The 22,289-nt window shown below is 42.3% G+C and overlaps 1 protein-coding gene across 1 annotated transcript in view; it reads right to left on the bottom strand.

Moving 5' to 3' along the window:
- PALMD (palmdelphin) overlaps nucleotides 1–22,289 on the bottom strand; it is a 65,066-nt gene that overhangs the window by 31,990 nt on the left and 10,787 nt on the right. Inside the window, exon 2 of the mRNA XM_072128134.1 lies at nucleotides 11,211–11,359. The gene's annotated coding sequence lies outside the window, so the exon portion shown is untranslated. The remainder of the gene's footprint in view (nucleotides 1–11,210; nucleotides 11,360–22,289) is intronic.

The following is a 22,289-nucleotide window of genomic DNA, read 5'->3' as shown; positions in this document are numbered from 1 at the left end:
GCTATTGAGCCCTGCCTGACCACATGGGTTCAGCGTTCATTACCAGAGTACGGCTGTGGGACCTGCAGTAACTCCCGGGCATTTCATATGCAAAAACCTTTTGTTTCTTTGTGCAATCTCTCCATCAGAGGTGGCCGTATCTAAGGAGTCAGTCTTGTTTCTAAGGGACCATATCACTACATTTATGAGAAATTATCTTCACACAGGTAAAAAAAATTTAATAACATCTAATTGAAGAAATGTTTATATATGGCAGATTAACGAAACTGAATGTGAATGCCCAGATGAGAATACCCCTTTAAGCAGCCTATACCCTTGTTTTTAACAAAAATAAAGGCTTTAAATTATGCAAATGAGCCTGAGAGGCTCCAGGTTCCTTTAACACCTTTGGAGGCATAAGAAGCTAAAAGAAGAGCAGATCCTGCCAGAGTGGGCACACACCAGTATGTCAGTGTGCTTGGTTTACAATCCTTGATCCTGGTGGTAGATAGTAATTCGATCACACATTATATTTAAACTGTAGTGTCACCCTATGGAGGGCAGTGGGACCTTTATCTATCTCTGTGACCTATGAGTAAACCTGATCTGGCCAATATATGTTGTGGGTAAGGGATAACGATGTGGCTGTTTAGGGGCCTAACTGCCTGGACCCCTACAAATCATGAGATTGTACCGCAGCCTGCCAATGGGAAACCCGTCCTCACTAATTGATAGAGCGGGAAGTCAAGCAGGCGGCCGGCTACTCCACTCAATACTATGGGAGCATCAGAAATTGCAGAGTGCAGCTTGGTGGTCTCCAGAAGTCTTATTCCCGGTCTACAGGAGTCCCAGAAATTACAGATGCTCCCAAAGTATATAGTACCTGCTGCTCCATCAGTTACTTAGAACGGGTGACATAAGCGCTGGTGACGTGGCACATTTACCATGACTCATATTTATTATATGCTGTTATATACAAAGAGCCAATGCAGTTGCTATGGAAACAATTTGGGAGTTTATTTCTGTGGTACATTATGTATAACATTCATTGTCTTGCATTCACAGCAAAGTGTAAGGACAAAGAACAATATACGGAGGAATGTGTTGACAAATGGAATGCTGATTTCATCTTGGAAAAAAAAAGGCAGAACTTTATATTATCGGGACCCTAAAAACCTGGATGTGCCAGTGTGGAAATTTTTTGGTGCAAAACTGGACCAACAAAGATTTTAACGGGGATCTCCTTCTTCTAAAATAAGGTTCCAGACAGTCCTAGAAAATGTCACAACACAATAAAAAAAGTGATACTTACCTGTTTTCAGCACAGTCTAGCAGTGATGTCATCTTCTCGGTTACACTGGCCTCAGTGGTATATGGCACAAGTCTCCTGAGGCCAGTGGTGCATAAGGTCCCGTAACTATTGTACCTCTGTAACACAGTGTACCTTAGAACACAGTGAAGGACTGAATCCCAGTGCTGGAAGAGGTGGCCTGTATTCATAGATTTTTACATTTTAGTACATATATGTATGCAGTAAATTATTATATAACTAGGGAAAAATATTTATAGAAAAATATTTCAGAAAACTTCCTTTGGCTTTGGACACATGGGGGCACATTCACATTTACTTACCTGGTGATTGGAGTTAACTGAAAGTGCATTGTCCGTCTATAATCCTGTGTGTGGCAATTCACCAAGATCGTGCGCCTGAAATAATGAATGTGTCGCTTCCCCGCTCAGGTCTGACTGAGTTCACCATCTTTTTAGTGGTGCATCTAAGTGCTTGGGCTTGCAACGCAATTTGAATGTTAAATCCTGCGCTCAGTCCGAATGAGTCGGATCATCCTTCGGCACGGCCCCTAATTTGTGTCGCATGGAAAACAATGCAGCTGCACCACAAAAGGGTAGTGTGCTCAAATTGGGCACAGCTTGTGACAGTAATGTGCTGCACGCCCCATGTAAAGGTGCACCAAAAAAAGTTGGTGCACTCTTTCGCCAGATTCATAAAGAACAGCCGCCACAAATCCTGAATCTGGCGTCCTTTGTACACTCCACATATAGCAGTTTGCTCTGTTTTTAGTAAATGTGCCCCACTGACATGCAGGTGTGCACCCCCTGTGGAAGGATTTGCTCTTCTTATGCCCTTCTTTGAAAAAAAAAAAAAAACCTTTTGAGTTAAGGTCTAATGGAGCCCAGAGCCCCTCAGTCTCATTTGCATAATTTTAAAAGCCTTTTTTTCTTAAAAATGACGTGATAAGGAGCTTAAAGAAGAGCAGATCCTGCCTTTTGTTCAAACAGCTTCAAAGTAGGTACAGGCGGTCCCCTACTTAAGAACGCCCGACTTACAGACGACCCCTAGTTACAAACGGACCCATGGATATTGTTAAATTACTGTACTTTATCCTTAGGCTACAATAAACAGCTGTTACCATTATTAAATGTGTCTGCAATTAATCTTTATTATTAATCCTGGTTCTTATGACAATCCAACATTTTTAAAATCCAATTATAAAATATACAGTTCCAACTTACATACACATTCAACTTAAGAACAAACCTACAGAGCCTATCCTGTACATAACCCGGGGACTGTATGTAATTTGTATTTATTTATTTGTAAAAAACCCTTGTGAAGTATTTTTTGTTACATTTTTCATAAAGAAGGAAACAATTATGTTTATTTAATGAAGAATATGTGAATATTCTGAGATTCACTCATTTACAGACAACTGGGCTTACAAATTTCCAAATGGGTTAATACTTACAAGAAGACCCCATTAAAGCCCCTACTACAACCCTCTTCCAATGCAAAACATTCCACATTGAAGTGTTTAACACAAGGAGAGGATTTGGATGGCAGAATTATCCCATCCTCTCTATCATCAAGAGCACTTTATACCAGCAAGACATAGCAGGCATTCTTTCCACTGTAGGTTGGACTACATCTTCTGGCTACCGCTAATAGTCACTGAAGTCTAGACAATATGCCTTTAAGTGGGGTACATTAAGGCTGGACTACATTTCGTGATTGGAAGATACTTAATAAGAAATGTACCTACTGCACTGTGTGTATCACACAACTTTCTGCACTGTCATACATTGAATTTACTGTATAGACTAGTGAGGACTGTCAATGGGACATAAAGTTAATTGAACTGTATTGGTGGCTCTAGATAAATGTCACACACAGGCTTTAACAACAACTCAGCCCGGGCACAAGGAATAACTAAAACCTTATAAAAAGAATTCAGCACAGACAATGGGGCAGATTTACTTACCTGGTCCGTTCGCGATCCAGCGGCGCGTTCTCTGCGCTGGATTCGGGTCCGGCCGGGATTCATCGAGGTAGTTCCCCCACCGTCCACCAGGTGGCGCTGCTGCAGTGAAAAGCATCTGAACGCGCTGGAGTTCACCGGCTCGGGCTGAGTGAAGGTAAGCGCGTCACAAGCGACACATTGCTTTTTTTAAATGCGGCGGTTTTTCCGAAGCTGTCGGGTTTTCGCTCGGCCACGCCCCCCAATTTCCGGCACGTGCATGCCGGCGCCGATGCGCCACAATCCGATCGCGTGCGCCAAAATCCCGGGGCAATACAGGGGAAATCGGCGCAAATCGGAAATATTCGGCGGCATATGGTAATGGTCAGGCCCCCCCTCCCTTGTCGCTTTGGATACATCAAGAGGCTTAGGTGTAGTTTTGCGTGAAAAACAGCAAATAAGAGTTCACTGGTTTCGCAAAAGAACGCCCCCTCCACCGCAAAAGAAGCTCACATGGTGTGGAGGTGGTATATTCACAATTTTAATCCCATATTCTTGCACTGCGTAAGAATTTGTGATTATTCCACTGATGAATCTCCCCCTATGATACTGATAGGTTTAGTGGCGCTGATCTATGAGGTGTACGTCTTTTCTCCATCCACATTGTGCCCATGTCTGAATATTTATATTATTTGTGGCCAGTGTACATGTTCCTACATAGTTATTATATCCCATCAGTTGTATTGATAAGGTCTGCTGAAAATAGCAGAGGTTAACAAAGATATTCAACACACCAAACTAAACACATGGTAAAGGTAGGCCAATCAACACTGTGACACAGACAGCGCAGGTGTATTCCCAGGCTGCTGTGTTGTTCCTGGACTTGATGCACAGGCACCAATCTGAATCGTTATGATAACAACATCAACTTTGTAGAAAGAGCTTGATCCTGCTGCCACACAGCTGGCACACCCTTCCAATGGTCAAAGAGTTATTCCCAGATTATTACTTCAGCAATTATCTCCTAGTTTCCTAAACTTGTATAACAGGAGCTGCCCAACCCAATTCTTTAGAGCTACCTAAATCTATCAACTGTGGAAACTACTAAGGAAAGGTGTAGACCACGGAATAAAGTTAATCATCATCTTCTCAGATCCGGAAATATCTGGCATAAGCATTATAGCAGAGACAGACACCACAACCTGATGTCGGGTTTTCTGCAATGTTCTGTCAGGCGAAATATACCTAATAAACCACTACCAGTATGTTGTCAAGCAGCTGGACAACCTCCATATTTCTTTCATGGCCCAGGGTGGTGGTATCATCCAGAAAATCAACTTTGAAGTGAGTGTAAATTTGTTGTATAAAGTCAAGGAGGTAGAGAGTTTAACACTGAAGTCAAGCTTTCCGTGTTTCACAATTCCTCCTTCACTGTCATTGATGGTCCTGCACCCAGAGACATTGCTAATCAGATCTCCTGAAGTCTGGTGCATGATGTAAGTCATGGGAGGAGGTGTTAAGGAGCAGGGAGAGCTTGACTTCACTGTTAAACTCTCCGCCTCCTTGACTTTATACAACCAATTTACATTTAACTAAATCAAAGTTGATTTTCTGGGTGATGGTACCATGCTGGGCTATGAAAGAAACATGATCTGTAAGGTGTAGAGATGCTAGACAACATACTGGTAGTGGTTTATTGGACCAGTTTCTGATTACAGGTTCCCTTTTAACCATTTTGAATTTGAGGAACTACACACTACTTTTGAACACCATGTTGCAACGTAAGCTGCTCTAGAAAAGTAACCTAAGGGTCAACAACCAAAAACCCCATTGTGTTAGAAGATAGTGCTAGTTCAGAGACCACCCTCCTGATTTCCCATTCGTCTTAACTGGTTTGACCTATATCAGTCCAAGGCGGTTTGTACACAGCCGAGTTTGTCCCAACAAACTCGCTCCAGATGTCTGCGGGATACACTGGGTCAAACATGTTGAACTGAACTTAACACGTCAGCTCAGTTCAGGAGGCTAAATCCTACAAAAACACAGCAAGTTTGTTGAAATGATAATGCAGATCTAAAAAAGATACAGATTTTCTTGAAAAGGACACCAAAAAATTGATTTGAAAATATTCACATAAAATCTAAACTCTATTAATGGATTATAATTCCTGGATTCACCTACATATTTTAGTTCCAATAGCTATGTGTTCCATCCTACCCTCATAAGAAGAACAATAGGATACCTTAAAAGCATCCTAAATCTCTACAGACCAAAGATGCCAATAAGGTATTTCTGTTACAGAAAGATGTATCTGTTTCTCGTATTCCGTCCTTCTAGACCGAGGCTTAGCAGATAAATGCATTAGCTCTATCAACCTAATGGATGAAGTAGATGACTCTATGTGGTTATTATATAGACTTTCAATTTCCGTACGATAATGTTGCATAATTCTATGGCCAATGGTATAAATAATACAGTATCTTTTTGACAAGCAGGAGGTTTATATTAGTGCTGCATATTTATGTTGTGTGGTAATGACTTCTGGTGCAGAATTCATGGTATGATCCACCATGGATATGCTGAAGTTATGTTAATCCCTTTATGAACTGGATTTACGTAATGAAGAAAGAGATGGGCCAGCTGTCACCTACACTGTCCTTAATTCTGTCCAAGCCATGAGCAGGCAGGAACTAAGATCACACAGCGACACATGCTCCGATATCAGTATCCGGGCTGCAGCTGCTCCTGCGTCTGAAGGCAACATAAACACTATCCGCAGACGTCTCAGCTCAAGCCTCTTACTTGTAATCACTTCCCGAAATAAACATCTATCTAAAAATAAGCCAGTATTTTATAATGGGGAATACCTATTGTGTAATGTGAAAAATGTTTTTGTTCATGTATGTGTGGAGAACCTTTGAATGGTTAAACTCGACCAAAATTCTCTGAGGGTTCCTGTCACTTTGAAAATATTGGCGATGGAAGCCAAATAAAGCACCGCCAAAATACAAGCACAATAGACACCTGTACATTCAATAGACAGACACAGTGGGGGTCATTTACTAAGGGCCCGATTCGCGGTTTCCCGACGTGTTACCCGAATATTTCCGATTTGCGCCGATTTTCCCTGAATTTGAACGACAAACCACCGCATTTAAAAAAACAAATTGGTCGCACGCGCCATACTTACATGCACCAGGAAGAGATCAGTGAACTCTGACGCAACTCGGCGCAGCAGCGACACCTGGTGGACATCGGGCGCAGTACCTTCATGAATCGCCGGAAGACCCGAACGCTCGTCCGAGAAGCCGCCGCTGGAACGCGAATGGACCGGGTAAGTAAATGTGCCCCAGTAACATCTATGCAGATACAACCCTATGTTCAATCTACACGGCTCCTCCCAAGCGCACTATATGGGCGCAGCGTTGAAATCCTGACACTTTTCCTGTGCTTCTAGTTTCCCTGGTCTGCAATCACCTTAGTGACCACCTGTACTGATCTTGTACTTTCTCCATTCTCAGGCTAATCCAACCCTCCCCAACCCTTTGCCCTCCCCCACCCTCCTTCCCCCATTCACTTGTTCAGTTTGTTTAATACAATAAAATCACTTCTATGAGATCCCCCTGAGAGGGGCATATGTTATGCCATGACCTATTGTAATGCACTGTTATGCTTTTAATTCAATAAAATCTTCTTGAAACTAAAAAACTTGTCTACAAAGTTCTAGTTCGGGGCCCATATTGGTGGTATAAAACACAACAGGGACACTCCTGTTGCCCCTCACATGAACTTGTATCATGGCGGGGACCCAAAAGCTATACAATTTATGGGCATTGATTCTGTTCGCCCAAACCTGGGACTGGGATGGATCTATTCTGCAGAGAGAAAATTGTGGGAAAGTGCAAATTGTGGGAAAAAAGTCAGATACTCAGGTTTCCTCATTTCCCTGTAGCTCCCCTCTCTTCTTGTCTGCCCCTTCTCTGGGGAGCTTCCAAGCCGGCATGAGTGGTTATAACACCCCACCTCGTCTTCCATCCTCTGCCACTCATAGCAGAGGTTCGAATATGTAGAGGGAAGTCTACATCTCCCTTCACCACTATTGCAGCCAATGCTATCTACAGATAGTGACCACTGGGCCTAGAAGCAGCCATTACAATAATAGTTCCTCCAGTGTTCACTCGCTGTGCAGATACACATACTATATACGCACAAACCTACCATACACATACACACATTCTGTGCACACAAACATAGGATTTGCCAACTGCAGCAAAGATCATTCATATTGACTGTGTCATACATAGTCATAATAGCGTGCTGTGTGCAGAGATTATGCAGTGCCAAGTTATTACAAATTTCACTTCTCTGTATATATATTTAATCTCACCAAGTCACATAAAATAAGCAAAGAGTTCTCATAACAGGAATTCTCCTAACATCCTCTATTAGCATTGGTTTTAGATGAGATCAGTATACTGCGTCTGTGTCACTACATCAGACATGTGACATGTTTGTTTAACCTAAGACATTTCACAGCATGTGACTGTATATATGAGAATAAGAAATTAACATTGTTTTACAGAAATATGTCCTGTTTGAACAACTTGACCGGAACAATACAAAAACTTTAAATGTCGCCTTGTTTTTTGAGTCTCCTTGTTCCTGCGGATACCAATGTTGTCATCCAGAAGTCTGAAGATGGACATCTACTTTGTATCAGGTAATGATGTTAAAGATGGCACATGAATAGCGAATGCTTAGGACAGAACAATTTGTACATTACACTGGCCACGGATTTAGATTCTTTTGCAAAGGTTGAACAATCTCATTAAGGTTATGGACATGAATCATGTCCGACATTCTGAACTCAGTTCTGAAATTATTTTGCTTCGACAAAGGGACGGAGTTTAACCTTTAACGTGCCTACTGCACCACATGATAGGTCATATAATCAGTAAAGGTGCAACACTTAGCCTTTGCCCCAACTAAAGCCTCATTCAGACGGCTGTTGTGGGGACATATATCCGGCCACAAGTTTGCGGACTGATATACCTCCCCATAGAGGCATATGGCACCCGGGCACGGTATGGAGATCCCAATGTGTGCTCAACACCGTCACCGCAAAAAAGGAGCTTGCTCTATCTTTGGCCATAAGAATGGCCATGTGCCGCTATTTCCAATTGATAGGGGAGAGATGAGCATCGCTCATCCCTCCTCCTCTCCAGCGCGCTGATGTGTGCTTGTCCTGGGTATGGCCGGGCAAGCACACGTTAGTGTGAATGTACCCTATATGTTCAGGGCAGTGTCAGATTAGGATTAGTTGGGCACACCAAATTAAATTATTCTGGGTGCCCATCAACCATTTTAAAATAGACCCTTGTAGACTCCAAATTGGGTAATCTCCTCCTGATGCTAGTGGTTGAACACTTGGCCCACCAGAAGATGCTCTGTTTTTTTGGTAAGCAAGTCCAAGATTGGTTCTGGGAGCCTACTGGGAGTCCACTGTGCATGGTAAGGTGCCCAGTAGGGCCCAGTAATTGCGTACCATAAGCTATCTTGCGTATTGGTCATTAGTATGAAATATATACAATCATAAACAATCATATGTTTAAAAACAAAATAATACTTCTTACACCATATATACTAAAGGGGCTACCTGGGAGAAATTGGATTTTCAAAGTGTTTCACTTAATCCAGACCACTTGAGATAAGATTATATGCAGTAATAGAAGCAGACCTCATAGAGGAATAGTGTTCAACATTACGATATAGGAAAGCCCTGACTGACGCCCTTCACATCCTGTCATTCTTCACATATAAATAGCTCATAACCGTTTTGTTTTTGCTGCTCAACCCATTGTTCTCTTCAGAACTAGCGACACCATAGATCCAGTATTTGGCACATCAGACTGTTAAGGAGAAAGTAAATCAATTCAGCTTTTACTGTAGAATGTTTTAATCTTGGCCTGTTTTATAGGACAGTTATATCTGTTGACATGAAAGCCAATCTACACAATATATATGCCCACAATCAGTACATGTTGTTGTCTTTGCCATTCCCCACTACTCCCACCAGGCTATTTTGTAAACCGCTGGTCCCCTCCCCTCTTTTTGCAACCAGTGACCTGCTGCATGCCAAAACTTTTACCCAGGGACCTGTAGTGGTGGTTTTATACAAGAAAAAAATGTGCTCTGCCCCTACCCCCTTGTACAAAGTATAATACCCTCACGCTATATAACGCCCTTTTATACTGCCACCTTTACGGCAGCTTCCCCCTTATATTGCCCCATTTTCTTACAGTCCGACCTTTATCATGCCTCTTTCCTGCAATAATAAAAAATATATAAATATTCAAATCTCCACATTATCTTATTTTTTATTTCACATAGGGGGTTTTATTTTAGGAATCTTGGAAAAAGCACTGATGACTCTGGTGGACATGCGGTGGACCCACTTCAACCATTTAGTTGACTTAGTAGACCACAGTCACTTGTGACGTGGAGAAAGTGGCATCCCATTTTCCCTGCCAGAGTCAGTACTCTTGCCCTGGCCCCCATGGGGGGGTTTCTGTGATTCCAGGAAAACCCCTTTAAACAGAATTTTCATGGATAGGACAGGGAACATCCAAACTACTAAAATACAGCCTTATTTATTTTGCCATGGGAATGTTATAATAAAAAAGTTATCAAAACCACAACTCATCCAGAAAAAGCAAGCCCTCACACAGCTTCACTTATTGGAAAATCAACTGGTTCATGTTTTGGGCATTCAGCTGTAGCTAACAGAATGGTTTCTCCAGAGTAAGCCCCCTCACTGGTTGCTCAGTCAGCCACATATAAGCATTTTAGTTACTTTATTGCATTTACTATAATTCTACCCTGCTTACTATATTTCAAAGGCGCATCATATAGTGACCCATTCGACACTGGTATAATATTTCAGATAACTAATCTAATCCCAATGACAGCTGTTACCACTGATTGTGGAGCTCATATCCAGTTAATGTACTTATTTCATTCCTTGTGTTACACATGTCTCGACTTTAATACATAGGATGTAGTGAAAGAATAGGATGGTATTACATGGGGGCCCTATACTAATGCCAAGCCTGGAGATGTCCTTGACATTTCATCTTCTTCCCTCTACAAAGCTTCTCTGCTATTTCGTCAATACATATATAATGCTGCTCCTACTTACACATAGTCATGTTGTGGTACAGGTATCATAGTGCAGGGTTATTTGACTTACATTACATAAACATATTACATTACATAGAGTACAAATAAAAAGTTTCAGTATTAGTGGACGAATAACTAAACTTTCGACAGACGATAATTATGAACATGTATATAAAGATATATGTTCCTGTTTCCTTCTTTTTCCTCTGCCTTTCTTCCTTAATAAAGAAGTTTGTGTAAATCAATTTTCTACCCCATATCCACTGACAGTTTATAATACAGGCGGTCCCCTACTAAAGAACACTCGACTTACATACGACCCCTAGTTACAAACGGACCACTGGATATTGGTAATTTATTGTACTTTAGTCCTAGGCTACAATAATCAGCTGTAACAGTTATCACAGGTGTCTGTAATGAAGCTTTAGTGTTAATCCGGGTTCTTATGACAACCCAACATTTTTAAAATCCAATTGTCACAGAGACCAAAAAAGTTCTGGCTGGGATTACAATGATAAAATATACAGTTCCGACTTACATACAAATTCAACTTAAGAACAAACCTACAGACCCTATATTGTATGTAACCCGGGGACTGCCTGTAATATCCACTATATCTATATAGCGCCATCATATTCTGTAGTGCTTTACAAATCATAGGAAACATATACAAATAAATTGGGACATTACAGAGTAAAATATGGAACAATAGTAGAGGGCCCTGCTCACAAGAGCTTGCAGTCTATGAGGATGACAGCTGAGAGATAAAAGGATCTGATATGATGTGTAATAACTTACCTCTTTACAGACAGTCACCGGGTTGTCTAATCTTCTCAGTGAGCTGAATCATCAAGGAAAATATTCTCAAGGTGTAGAAGGAGCTAATTATTTGTCTGCTTATCTGACGAGGAAGGACTTCAGGAACCTTTCAGATACACTGCTCACTACTGGAATATAGAGTAGAAGACAAAATGGGGCTTAACGGGTGCGACCAACTTGTTAGACAGAAGACTGATGCGGTGTAGATAGAACAACTGATATTTCTTTATTTGCAGATAAAACATCCAATTGGTAACGCGTTTCGGGTGTAGTACCCTTCGTCAGACCAAATCAGGGGATGTGGTGGGCACGAGCACAGCTGATGCCATAGACGCTGTTGTCTTTTACCTCATGAGCCAGACTTTCCTGTCCATAAAATGGCCACAGATGGAGGGTCATGTGATCTCTAAGTGGCAATTGTTCATGGACAGTTACGATCACATGACCCTCCATCTGCGGCCATGTTATGGACTGGAATTTCCGGCTGATGAGGTAAAAGACAAAAGGCTTCACTTTATATATCAATAAAGTGAAGAAGAACTATTACACTTCTTACTAATACACACATTACAAAAAACATGAGGTAAAGTGGCCAACCCCTTTAATTGGGAACACATAGATCCTTTTGTAGACTGTAAGAAGTTAGTAATACGAGGCACAACAAGGCACTTGGCTTTTTTTCCTTCTGGAATTTGCCACTGGTTTGTCATATGGCATTTTTCAGCTGCTGCAGCAAGTGACTCTAAGAATAGATGTGAAGTCAAAGTGCTTTTGTGGTGTGAATAGTTGACAAATTCTTTCATCCATCATGACATCAATCTCAAGTTATATTGAAATGTGAGCTCACGGAGGATGATGGAGGCTCCTGGCCAAAAAAACTGGTGGGGACCCAAAATTATTACCCCTCAAAATAAAAGTGCTTTAGCCTTCTCCAGAGATTCCGATCAACAGTATTGCCCCAAAATATCGGACACTAAATAAAAATCACAACCAGGTCCCGCTATCCCACTAAAATAATAATAATGAAAGTAACAGATCTGGTAAAATGTGCAATGATTTCAATGGACGTTTAATGGCTTCTGTTAGCATCCTCCATCTACAACACTTCAGTTAGCGCCTCCTTAATAGAGCTGCAGCTTTGGTCAAATTTTCAGCGCAAATAAGAGAAACCCAGCAGAAGTGCTGCAAAATGATACTAATGGAAGCCATTAAAAGTCTACTGAAAGTCTAGAGGTCACAACCTGCGTTTGGAATCGGTCCTAATCAACTGCAGGTCCTTATAATACATACCTCAGATACTGCGGAACATCATAGTACACACTTCAGCTGCTGCAAAACCTCATAATACACACCTCAGCTACTGTAGAACCTTATAATACACACCTCAGCTACTGCAGAACCTCATAATACACACCACAGCTACTGCAGAACCTCATAATACACACCACAGCTACTGCAGAACCTCATAATACACACCTCAGCTACTCCAGAACCTCATAATACACACCTCAGCTGCTGCAGAGCCTCATAATATACACCTCAGTTGCTGCAAAACCTCATCATACACACCTCAGCAGAACCTCATAATATACACCTCAACTGATGCAAATCCTCATAATATTAATAATAATAATAATTCTTTATTTATATAGCACACACAGATACCGCAGCGCTGCACAGAGCTTGCCAAATCGGTCCCTGTCCCCAATGGGGCCCACAGTCTAATCAACCTACCAGTATGTTTTTGGAGTGTGGGAGGAAACTGGAGGACCCGGAGGAAACCCACACAAACACGGGGAGAACATACAAACTCTACACACCTTAGCAGATGCAGAACCTCATAATGGACACATTAGCAGATGCAGAACCTCATAATACACACCTTATCAGATGCAGAACCTCATAATACACACATTAGCAGATGCAGAACCTCATAATACACACCTTAGCAGATGCAGAACCTCACAATATACACCACAGTCGATGCAAATCCTCATAATATACACCTCAGCTGCTGCAGAAACACATAATACATACCTCAGCTGCTGCAGAACCTCATAATACATAACTAAGCTGCTGCATAACCACATAATATACACCTCAGCTGATGCAAAACTTCATAATATACAACTCTGCTGCTACAGAACCTCATAATACATACCTCAGCTACTGCAGAATCTCATATTACATACCTCAGCTGCTACAGAACTTCATAATATACACCTCCGCTGCTGCAGAACCTCATAATATACACCTCCGCTGCTGCAGAACCTCATAATACATACCTCAGCTGCTGCAGAACCTCATAATACATACCTCAGCTGCTGCAGAACCTCATAATACATACCTCAGCTGCTGCAGAACCTCATAATGCATACCTCAGCTGCTACAGAACTTCATAATACACAAGTAAGCTGTTGTATATCCATGTAATACACACCTGCACAGCTGCAGAACTTTATATTATACACCTCAGCTACTTCAGAATCTAGCATGAGAATATGAAGCGAATTATTAGGGGTGCTCCAGCACCCATATCTACTAATATCTACATAATCACTGCCAGGTCACACCCAGGTCCAGATCTGACCTGGTGGGGATTTCTGCTATGGTTTCTTCTAGTGGAGACTTTAGTAAATGCGGTGGGCCGAGCGTTCAGGACCCATCCCCACCCCCTCCACGCTCCAACATGTCCGGATGGGATATTTATGTGCATAAAAAACTAGCGGAGAAGGCAAAATGAATCTAATTTCTTTGATCTGCTACATCACCACCTTCCTATTAGGAAAACGTACCCTTGATCCAATATGCTGGATTTCAAAGAGGTGGCCATATTCTGTGCTAAAACATAGGCCCCTCACCTATTACTTGCTGGAGTATATTTCATTTTCTCTTTGATTTCTGAAATAGAAGGGTGTCCGGGGAGTTTTTAGGATTAGGTTGCCCCTAAACTGTTTTACCCCAAATTTCATAACCTCCCCATCCCTAATATAGTGGTCGCCTTTCTCTGCATCAGTTCTGGTTCTGCTACATCTTTCTTATACAGATGAGTTGTTATCACAGATATAACTGCAATTACCAGACAATAATATTACATCACTGGGCCCCGCTGCCACAAGTACTGTAATTCTAGATGTTCATCAGTCCCCCACATGTTCCCTCCTCCCAAATGTTCAGCTGTCAGAATGTGTGTGGGCTGAAATTACATGTCATTCTTTCCTGATGGCACATTACACAGCATAACATTGTGGGCAATGTACCAGCTTCCCACCTTCATAAACACAGGAGAAGCTGAAGGGGTTGGGTTCAATAACACCGTTCTCATTGATGATTGTTACAGATATTATTGTTTTATCCCAACAAGATGAAATAGCAATTAGACAACTCTTTACTTCTTAGAATGTGCTGGATCCATTAGATTGGAAATGAAAAGACATCTACCACCAGGATGAAGGATTATAAACCAAGCACAATGGCATACTGGTGTGTACCCCCTCTGGCAGCATCAGCTTGTCTCCCAATGTCCTTGCTTATAAGAAAAAAACATATTATGGAAATGAGCCTGAGGGGCTCCAGGTTCATTTAACGCCTATGGAGCTTGAAGCCCCTCAGGCTCATTTGTATAATGAAAAAAAAATAAAATAAAAAAATAAAAATAAAAAAGGGCATAAGAAAATAAAAGAAGGGCAGATCCTGGCAGAGGGGGCACACACCAGTATGTCAGTGTGCTTGGTTTACAATCCTTCATCCTGGTTATCCTGTAAAGGAAATTTACCATAAAAAAATCAAGCAAGATAAACTAGGGACACTTACTCATAGATGCAGGCACAGTGGGGCACATTTACTAACAACCGTGCAAATTGCACTATATGCAGTTTGCCTGTGTAGTGTGCAGAGGGCGCCAGATTAAGGATTTCTTGCACTTGTTCTTAATTAATCTGGCGCTCCCTGCACAGCTCCAACAGATTGCACCAACTTTTTTTGGTGCACCTTGTGCATGGGGGGTGCAACACAATTTTATCGGATTTTGCATGTTAAATCTGGCGCAAGGTCCAACTGAGCACTAAAACGCCCCATAATTTGTGTTGCATGATGCCTAGTGAAGCTGCACCACAAAAGGGGTCGCGTTCAACTAAAATGTGGTGCAGACACTTCTTAAAGACATGTGCAAGCGGTTTGCACCTAAAAGAACATGCAGAAAGTCCACCAGAAAACTGGAGCAAAGCCCTTAGTAAATGTGCCCCAGTGACTGTAGTAATATTCTTATATTTGTAATAAATGGTATTCATCCTTCTAAAATCATCTTTTATAATTATGCTAAGGAATCTGAAGTGTTCTGTGGGGCGTTAACAAAGCCCCTCTGTGCTGTAGCTTCCCAGGCCGTTAGACTGTCTCCCCCTGCCCCCCTGCTCCTTCAGCACTACCCCCTCTATCTGCCTGATGTAATCTCACTGTAGCAGGTAGTTTCAGCACTTGGTGGGATGGGGACCTGGGAGCTGTAGCAAAAAGGGGCTCTGGTACGAAGACCTTCAGACTCATTAGCATAATTTAAATAGTTGATTTCTAGAAGAATGGAACCATGGATCACAAATATAAAAAGATTACCACAGTCATAGTGCTGAGATCTAGCAGTAAGTACCCCTGGTTTATCATGCTTGATTTTGGGCCCTTACCTATGTGGTTGGTTAAGTAAGGGGATATAAGTAACATTGTAGATTGTCCCGCATTTGCAGCTTATAAGCTATTTATAAGATAGATGGTAAGTGTTCAATCAATGGTGTTCCCATTAATCATAAAACTTCAGTCCTATGTGAAGTGTCTGAATGGATTGACAACCAGGTACACACACTGCCACCACATGCCAAGTCCACCCAAGTAGAAGGGGCAATAGGGACCTGTTCCAATGATTCGTGATAAGATGCCAAAACTGCATGGTGAAAATGATGGATCCAATTAATGTGTTCATTATTATGCTAACTTTAAAAAAACAACAAAATTAAACAACAAAATTACTATCATGACTTTTTCTTACTAAAAATCCTAAACAATCATATCTTCTATCAATGGAGAATACAATTTCTGCATAATGGAAACATTCCAAAACATTTTCATTAACCCTCCCCTATTTTCAGAAATATGCTCATTTTCGGGGTTGTGACTTAAGGGGGTGTAGAGGGCACTATGTGACCTTAGCTAGAAGCCCCAGAGGGCCTGTGTTTTATTTCTTAGCCATACAGAGAGACCGGTACAATAGGCAATTCATGATAGATGGGGGCTTCAGGTTACGACTCTTTTTTTGGTAATCACATTAGTACAGTAGAGCAAATGTGAACAGGACCTTATCAAACCGTCCCATTGCATATTCATATAAAGTCAAATTTGTATTTTCATGCCAGAAATATCTGTGTGTGAGCACAAAACCATTTTTTATGTGTGAATATGCATGGTGTCATTTATGTGTGGAAATATTTAGGGTTGGGATAATAGTCACATCACCTTGAGATCTGTGAGCTGCTCCACCACATGACTGAGGAATGTTAATACATCATGTTAATACCGACATTGATATAGTCATACATCACTGTATCACACGACCGTGCAGCATACTTTCCTTCCTGGCCAATTGTCACGTCCATTAAAAGCCTATGAGTGACGATGAGAAGCTGCAACCTTATGTAATGTGTAGATTTTAACTAGAATATGTAAATCTGGTGAAACTTTTTGAAAGTCATACAGAAAAAGCAATTTTACTAGATTTGATTGCTTATGCATAGTGCCATGTACGATGCTGGGGGCAGCCATGTATGGATAACCACTAAACAGTGGACCTCGCACAACCAAAAAAATCAGACATATCCGACACACAGCCATGTATGTACACTAATATGGCTTTGTGCCTCATACTCATATCACAAAAGATTTGACACATTGGCCCAAGTTGTAAAAATGGAAGAACAAGGGTAATGAACTTGTGCTGCCTGCCCTGACCTCTGCATGGATTACCATTACACAAGAGCTCTGCCTGCCTTGACCTTGGCTTGTCTAGTCATTAAGTCTCGGCCTTTCCTACCACCACCAGCCACCAGGGTCAGCTGTCCCTAAATTCAGACTACTTTAAGAAGGAGTGAATTGGTTGGATTAAAGGGTGAAATCCAGAGAACCACCTAGTTAATGCCCATGGGGGTAACCCAAAATCACTCCATGGTCCTAATAGTCAAAAGGCAAAGCATTAAGTATTTCCGTCGTATATATCTTCAGGCAGAGGACCAGGAAACACAAGATAAATACATTTCCACACCAGTTTGCCAAATATGTTCCTGTAAGGGAATATTTAAGAGGCAGTAAATTCTTTTTTCCCAGTACTACATGGGAGCAGCAAAAGGAAATATGAGAGAGCATCAGAGTAGCAGAGCAGGATCAGTATTTCCATGGGATAAATGTGTAATCAGCCTAGCGAAATCTCATCAAGGAAAGGCTCTTTTGGAGACAGTAAGTGGCATCTGCTTCCCGTCTACTAGGAGTGAATATGAGTGAGCATGTGAACTTGTCTCACATCTCAGATTCTCCACTGATCTAATGGTTGGTACAATCTCCACAGTCTACAGTGTGCAGGGAAATTATAATACCTAGAGACCTATAAATGTGTCTGAAATTAGTAGTGAGGCAAACACCATGGCCATGGTCTAGCATGCCCTCTATCTAACTGGAAAAACAGGTGGTAGATCACAGGCAAGAAGCAGGCGGAGACAAGCCGGAGGATAAAAGAAGAGAGAAAAGATGGGTCTTAGCTGCCAGAAGTGCAAGCCCGGTGTTTCTTTATAATAAAGTTAATTTGGAGAACTATTGCTCTATTGCAGTGATTTTCAACCCTTTTTGAGCCGCGGCACACTTTTTATACTTAGAAAATCCTGGGGCACACCACCAACCAAAATAGCACAAAATGACACTAAAACAGTCATATTATACATATAGTTAATTATATAGATTCTAAATCAGTGTGAAACCTGGGCCTGTTTCGATAAACACAAAGGGATATCCTGGCAGGAATGGTGGAAAGACACACACGAAGCTCTTCCTCAGCAGTTCTCAGTTTCTCCCTGTTTTTAGTATATGGTGCTGATTATTATGTGGCTCATATACTGCAAAATAAAGGGGTACAATGAGAAGTACTATGGCCATGAGGCCAGAGTACAAGTGCCAGCTCATATACTCAGAATAGTGGTACTCCAGCCTCATGACTATAGTATTTCTCATTTTACATTTCTCATTGTTATATGCAGTATACTGCTGGAGTACTAAAAGTACCAGCTCATATGCTGAGTATTCTGCCAACAGTTCATATACTCAGGCAAAAGCTCATATAGTCAGCATTATTGGTGGGCATTACCTTGGCGGTGGGCAAATGCGAGAGTCTCTCCGCTCTCAGGATGATGCGCCGGCCTCGGTGATGTCATTTTGTCGCGCGAGGTTCAAAGCTTGTGCATGTGTTATTGTACACGTCTCCTACATTGTAAGAAGCCGTGACTGCGCATTGCCGGGAAACAAAACACAGGAGGCACCATAGTTTGGGGAACTTTCCCCGCGGCACACCCGACCATGTGTCGCGGCACACTGGTTGAAAATCACTGCTCTAGACCACAGAACTCCTGTTATGTCTGCCTCCTCATATATACAGCAGATATACAGCAATTTTGATACTGAAAAAGTAAGGTTATGGTCTATATACTCTTCTGTCTGTGCCAACATTGCAAAGAATCCACAGAATAGGGTACGGAATATAGAGCTAATAAAAAGTATAAGGCGAAGCCGAATCAAATCAGGAATGATATTTCAAAATTGTTGACCCATATGCAAAATCCAGAATGGGATCCACCTTTATGACAGTAGTGACAGATATTAACAAAATTTCTAATATTTATTATTGTATTTTCGTCCAAAATGATGACCACTAAGCTTCATTATTGGCTAACACTCCTTGTTCTCTGTATAAAGTGGGTACGGAACATATTTAGACCCCTTTACATTTTTCACTGTTTTATTGCAGTTAATTGGAAATATAAGTTCTGTTTTTGCTCATTAATGTGCACTCTGCAGCCTATCTTGACAGATAAAAAAAGAAATGTAGACATTTTTGCTAATTTATTTAAACAAGAAAAATTGAAACAACACATGGTAATAACTACTTTGCTCAGTATTGAGTGGAAGCAGCTTTGGCGCTAGTACAGCCAGTTTTTCATTCAGGAATCCTCTGCCTCTTCCTTGCAGATCATCCCCAGGTTGGATGATGAACATTGGTGGAAGCCATTTTCAATCTATCCAGAGATGCTCAATTGGGTTTAGGTCCGGGTTCTAACTGGGCCAGTCAGGAATGGTCACAGAGATGTTTTGAAGCCACTGCTTTGTTATTTTAGCTGTGTACTTAGGGTCATTAGGGCTCATTGACTAAGAACAGTACAAGCTGTACTATGTGCAGTTTTCCTGTGTATAGTGCAGAGGGCGCTAGATTTGTGATTCCTGGCCCACGTTCTGCATGAATCTGGTGCCACCTGCACTGCCTCAGTAGAATGCACCACTTTTTTTTTTGATGCACCTTTAACATAAGGAGGGACATGTATTATCATATCTGCGCCTAAAAAATGCCGGGATCTTTCGTTTTTTTGGGGCGCAGAATTGTTGCGGATCATTTATAATGAGTTTGCGCCAGAAAGAACAGATGTTTCCGACTATCCCGAGTCCTCCGTCTGTTTTTGGCGCAAGTGGGCGTGGCCTAACTTCCACATTATCCGTCACATTTATGTGTATTTTGTCAGCATTTTTAGGCGCAACTTTTGGCGCCATTTTTATGGCGCATGAGTGATTATTACCGTTTACCAATTATTTACAGCCATGACCCAATTTAAAACATCGGGCTGTGCTTTCCGGAGACTGATCTCCGATGCCGACAGTCATGCTTGTGCCAGAATTAGTAAATTCCCCCCCCCCCCCAAAGTGTGTGACAGATTTCTGTTGGACTTTGCATGTTAAACCTGGCGGATGGTCCGACTTTGCACTGGAACAGTCCCTTCAGCATAGAAATTTGTGATACCTGTGCAAGCATCTTTCCTTCAATTACAACCAGTGGTCCTGTCCCCCCTGCCCCCATAGCATGATGCTGCCACCACCATGTGACACTGCAGGGATTGTATTTGGCAGGTGATGAGCATTGCCTGGTTTTCTCCACAAGTGTTGCTTAGAGTTAATACCAAAAAGTTCAATCTTTGTCTCATCAGACCAGAGAATCTTATTTCTCACCGCCTTGGAGCCCTTCGTGTGTTTTTTTTGCAAACGTTATGCAGTTTTAATATGTCTTGCACTGAGGAGAGATTTCCATCGGTAGACTCTGCCATAAAGCCCCAACTGGTGGATTGATAGGTGACTTTGTGTAACTTTCTCCCACTTTGGGGTTCATCTTACCTCTCTCAGCTTAGTTTGGCTAGGTGGAGGAAGAGTTGTAGTTGTCCCAAACTTTTACTTTACAAGGACTATGGAGACCACTGTGCTCTTAGGAGCCTTGAGTGCTGCAGAAATTCTGTGCCTTTCCACAATTCTGTCTCTGAGCTCCTTGGGAAGTTCCTTTGACCTCATGATTCTCATGTGCTCCAACATGCATTTTTTTTTAGTCCTGGTAGTTTTCTGCCCCACACAACAATTTGGTTGCAAAAGGGTGAAGAGTAGATGGGGTATTGTCAAAGCTGAGGGTCTGTGAACCCCCTGGACCACTGCGGACGAGGACACAAGCCGACACCTGGGACCAGAATCTAAGTGGCACCCGGTCTTCACCAGAGTCCGCCGCAAAGTAGGTTGGTCTTGCTGTGGCGTGGTACCACCAGGTCATTCCACAGGCGCAACTTGTCTGTGGTGGCAGCCAAGGTCGAGGTACAATGTCGGCAGGCAATCTCGTGGTCAGGGACAGGAAATATGTCAATGCAGGCGGCAGAGATTCAAGGTTAGAGATGGCGCAAGAGGTTAAGGCAGGCAGCAAAGGAGCGTAATCAGGAACAGGTCTGAGATCACAACGGGAGGTCAATACATGGAATAACTTGCAGGGAACAGCTTTCTCTTAGGCATGAGCACAAATATCCGGCAGGGAACACAGGAACGGGCAGGAATTTATCTTGGCAGGCCGCCAGCCAGCGCCAATTATAATTGGTGACAGGAATGTGCGCGCCAGACCGCGGGGAGCAGGGAGGCGGCCACTGTAGCCGGAAGAGGTAAGTTAGCAGGGTTAGCAGGGCAGAGTAGGGCACACGGTGCGCCTGCGACCTGGGATATGGGTCGCAGGGGCACCCGCGGCCGTGACAGGTATAAATGCCCCGCCCACCATATTTACTATATTCTTCACCGGAAAAGCAGTGGAGACTGTAGCTGAAATCCCCCACACGCACAAGCTCACATCAGCAGGCCTGGAGCCTCTTTAAAATGCAAGTGTTAATAAATGCCCCACAATGGAGCAAATTTACTTACCCGGTCCTGTCGCGATCCCACAGTGCGTTGTCAGATGAGGATTCGGGTCCAGCGCGATTCACTAAGCTTGTGCGTCCAATTTCCTGCAGGTGTCGCAAAATGGAAAAATTCAGGAAAACCCGAGGGAATCGCAGTACATGGACCCTTAGTAAATGTGCCCCAATGAGTCTGTAGGTCCAGTCTGCAGGTTCCTATGAGTCTTATGGGTGCTGTAAAGCATATTTCTGAAACAGAAGCTTAGGCAAGATGCAGTGGCGTAACTAGGAGAGGCAGGGACCCATAGCAGATTTCTTCATGGGGCCCCCCTCCCCCTTAGGGTGCAGTCACACGTTGCAGTTCACACTGCATCGCAATCAAATTTGAGGTGGTTTTCGGTGCAGTTTTGTTAATGTAACAGGTAAAAGACATGAACTGAATGATTTAATTTGATTTTAAATGGGAAAATTGTTCCACAAATGCTTTTCACTTGTTAAATTAACAAAACTGCACCTAAAACCTTCTCAAAACTGACTGTGATGCAGTTTTAACTGACCGCACTGTGAAAAATATTCATAC

The sequence above is a fragment of the Engystomops pustulosus genome, chromosome 10 (assembly GCF_040894005.1).
Source record: "Engystomops pustulosus chromosome 10, aEngPut4.maternal, whole genome shotgun sequence".
Lineage (NCBI taxonomy): Eukaryota > Metazoa > Chordata > Amphibia > Anura > Leptodactylidae > Engystomops > Engystomops pustulosus.
Note: the sequence above shows the minus strand (reverse complement) of the source record. Positions and strands in the feature narration are given on the sequence as shown.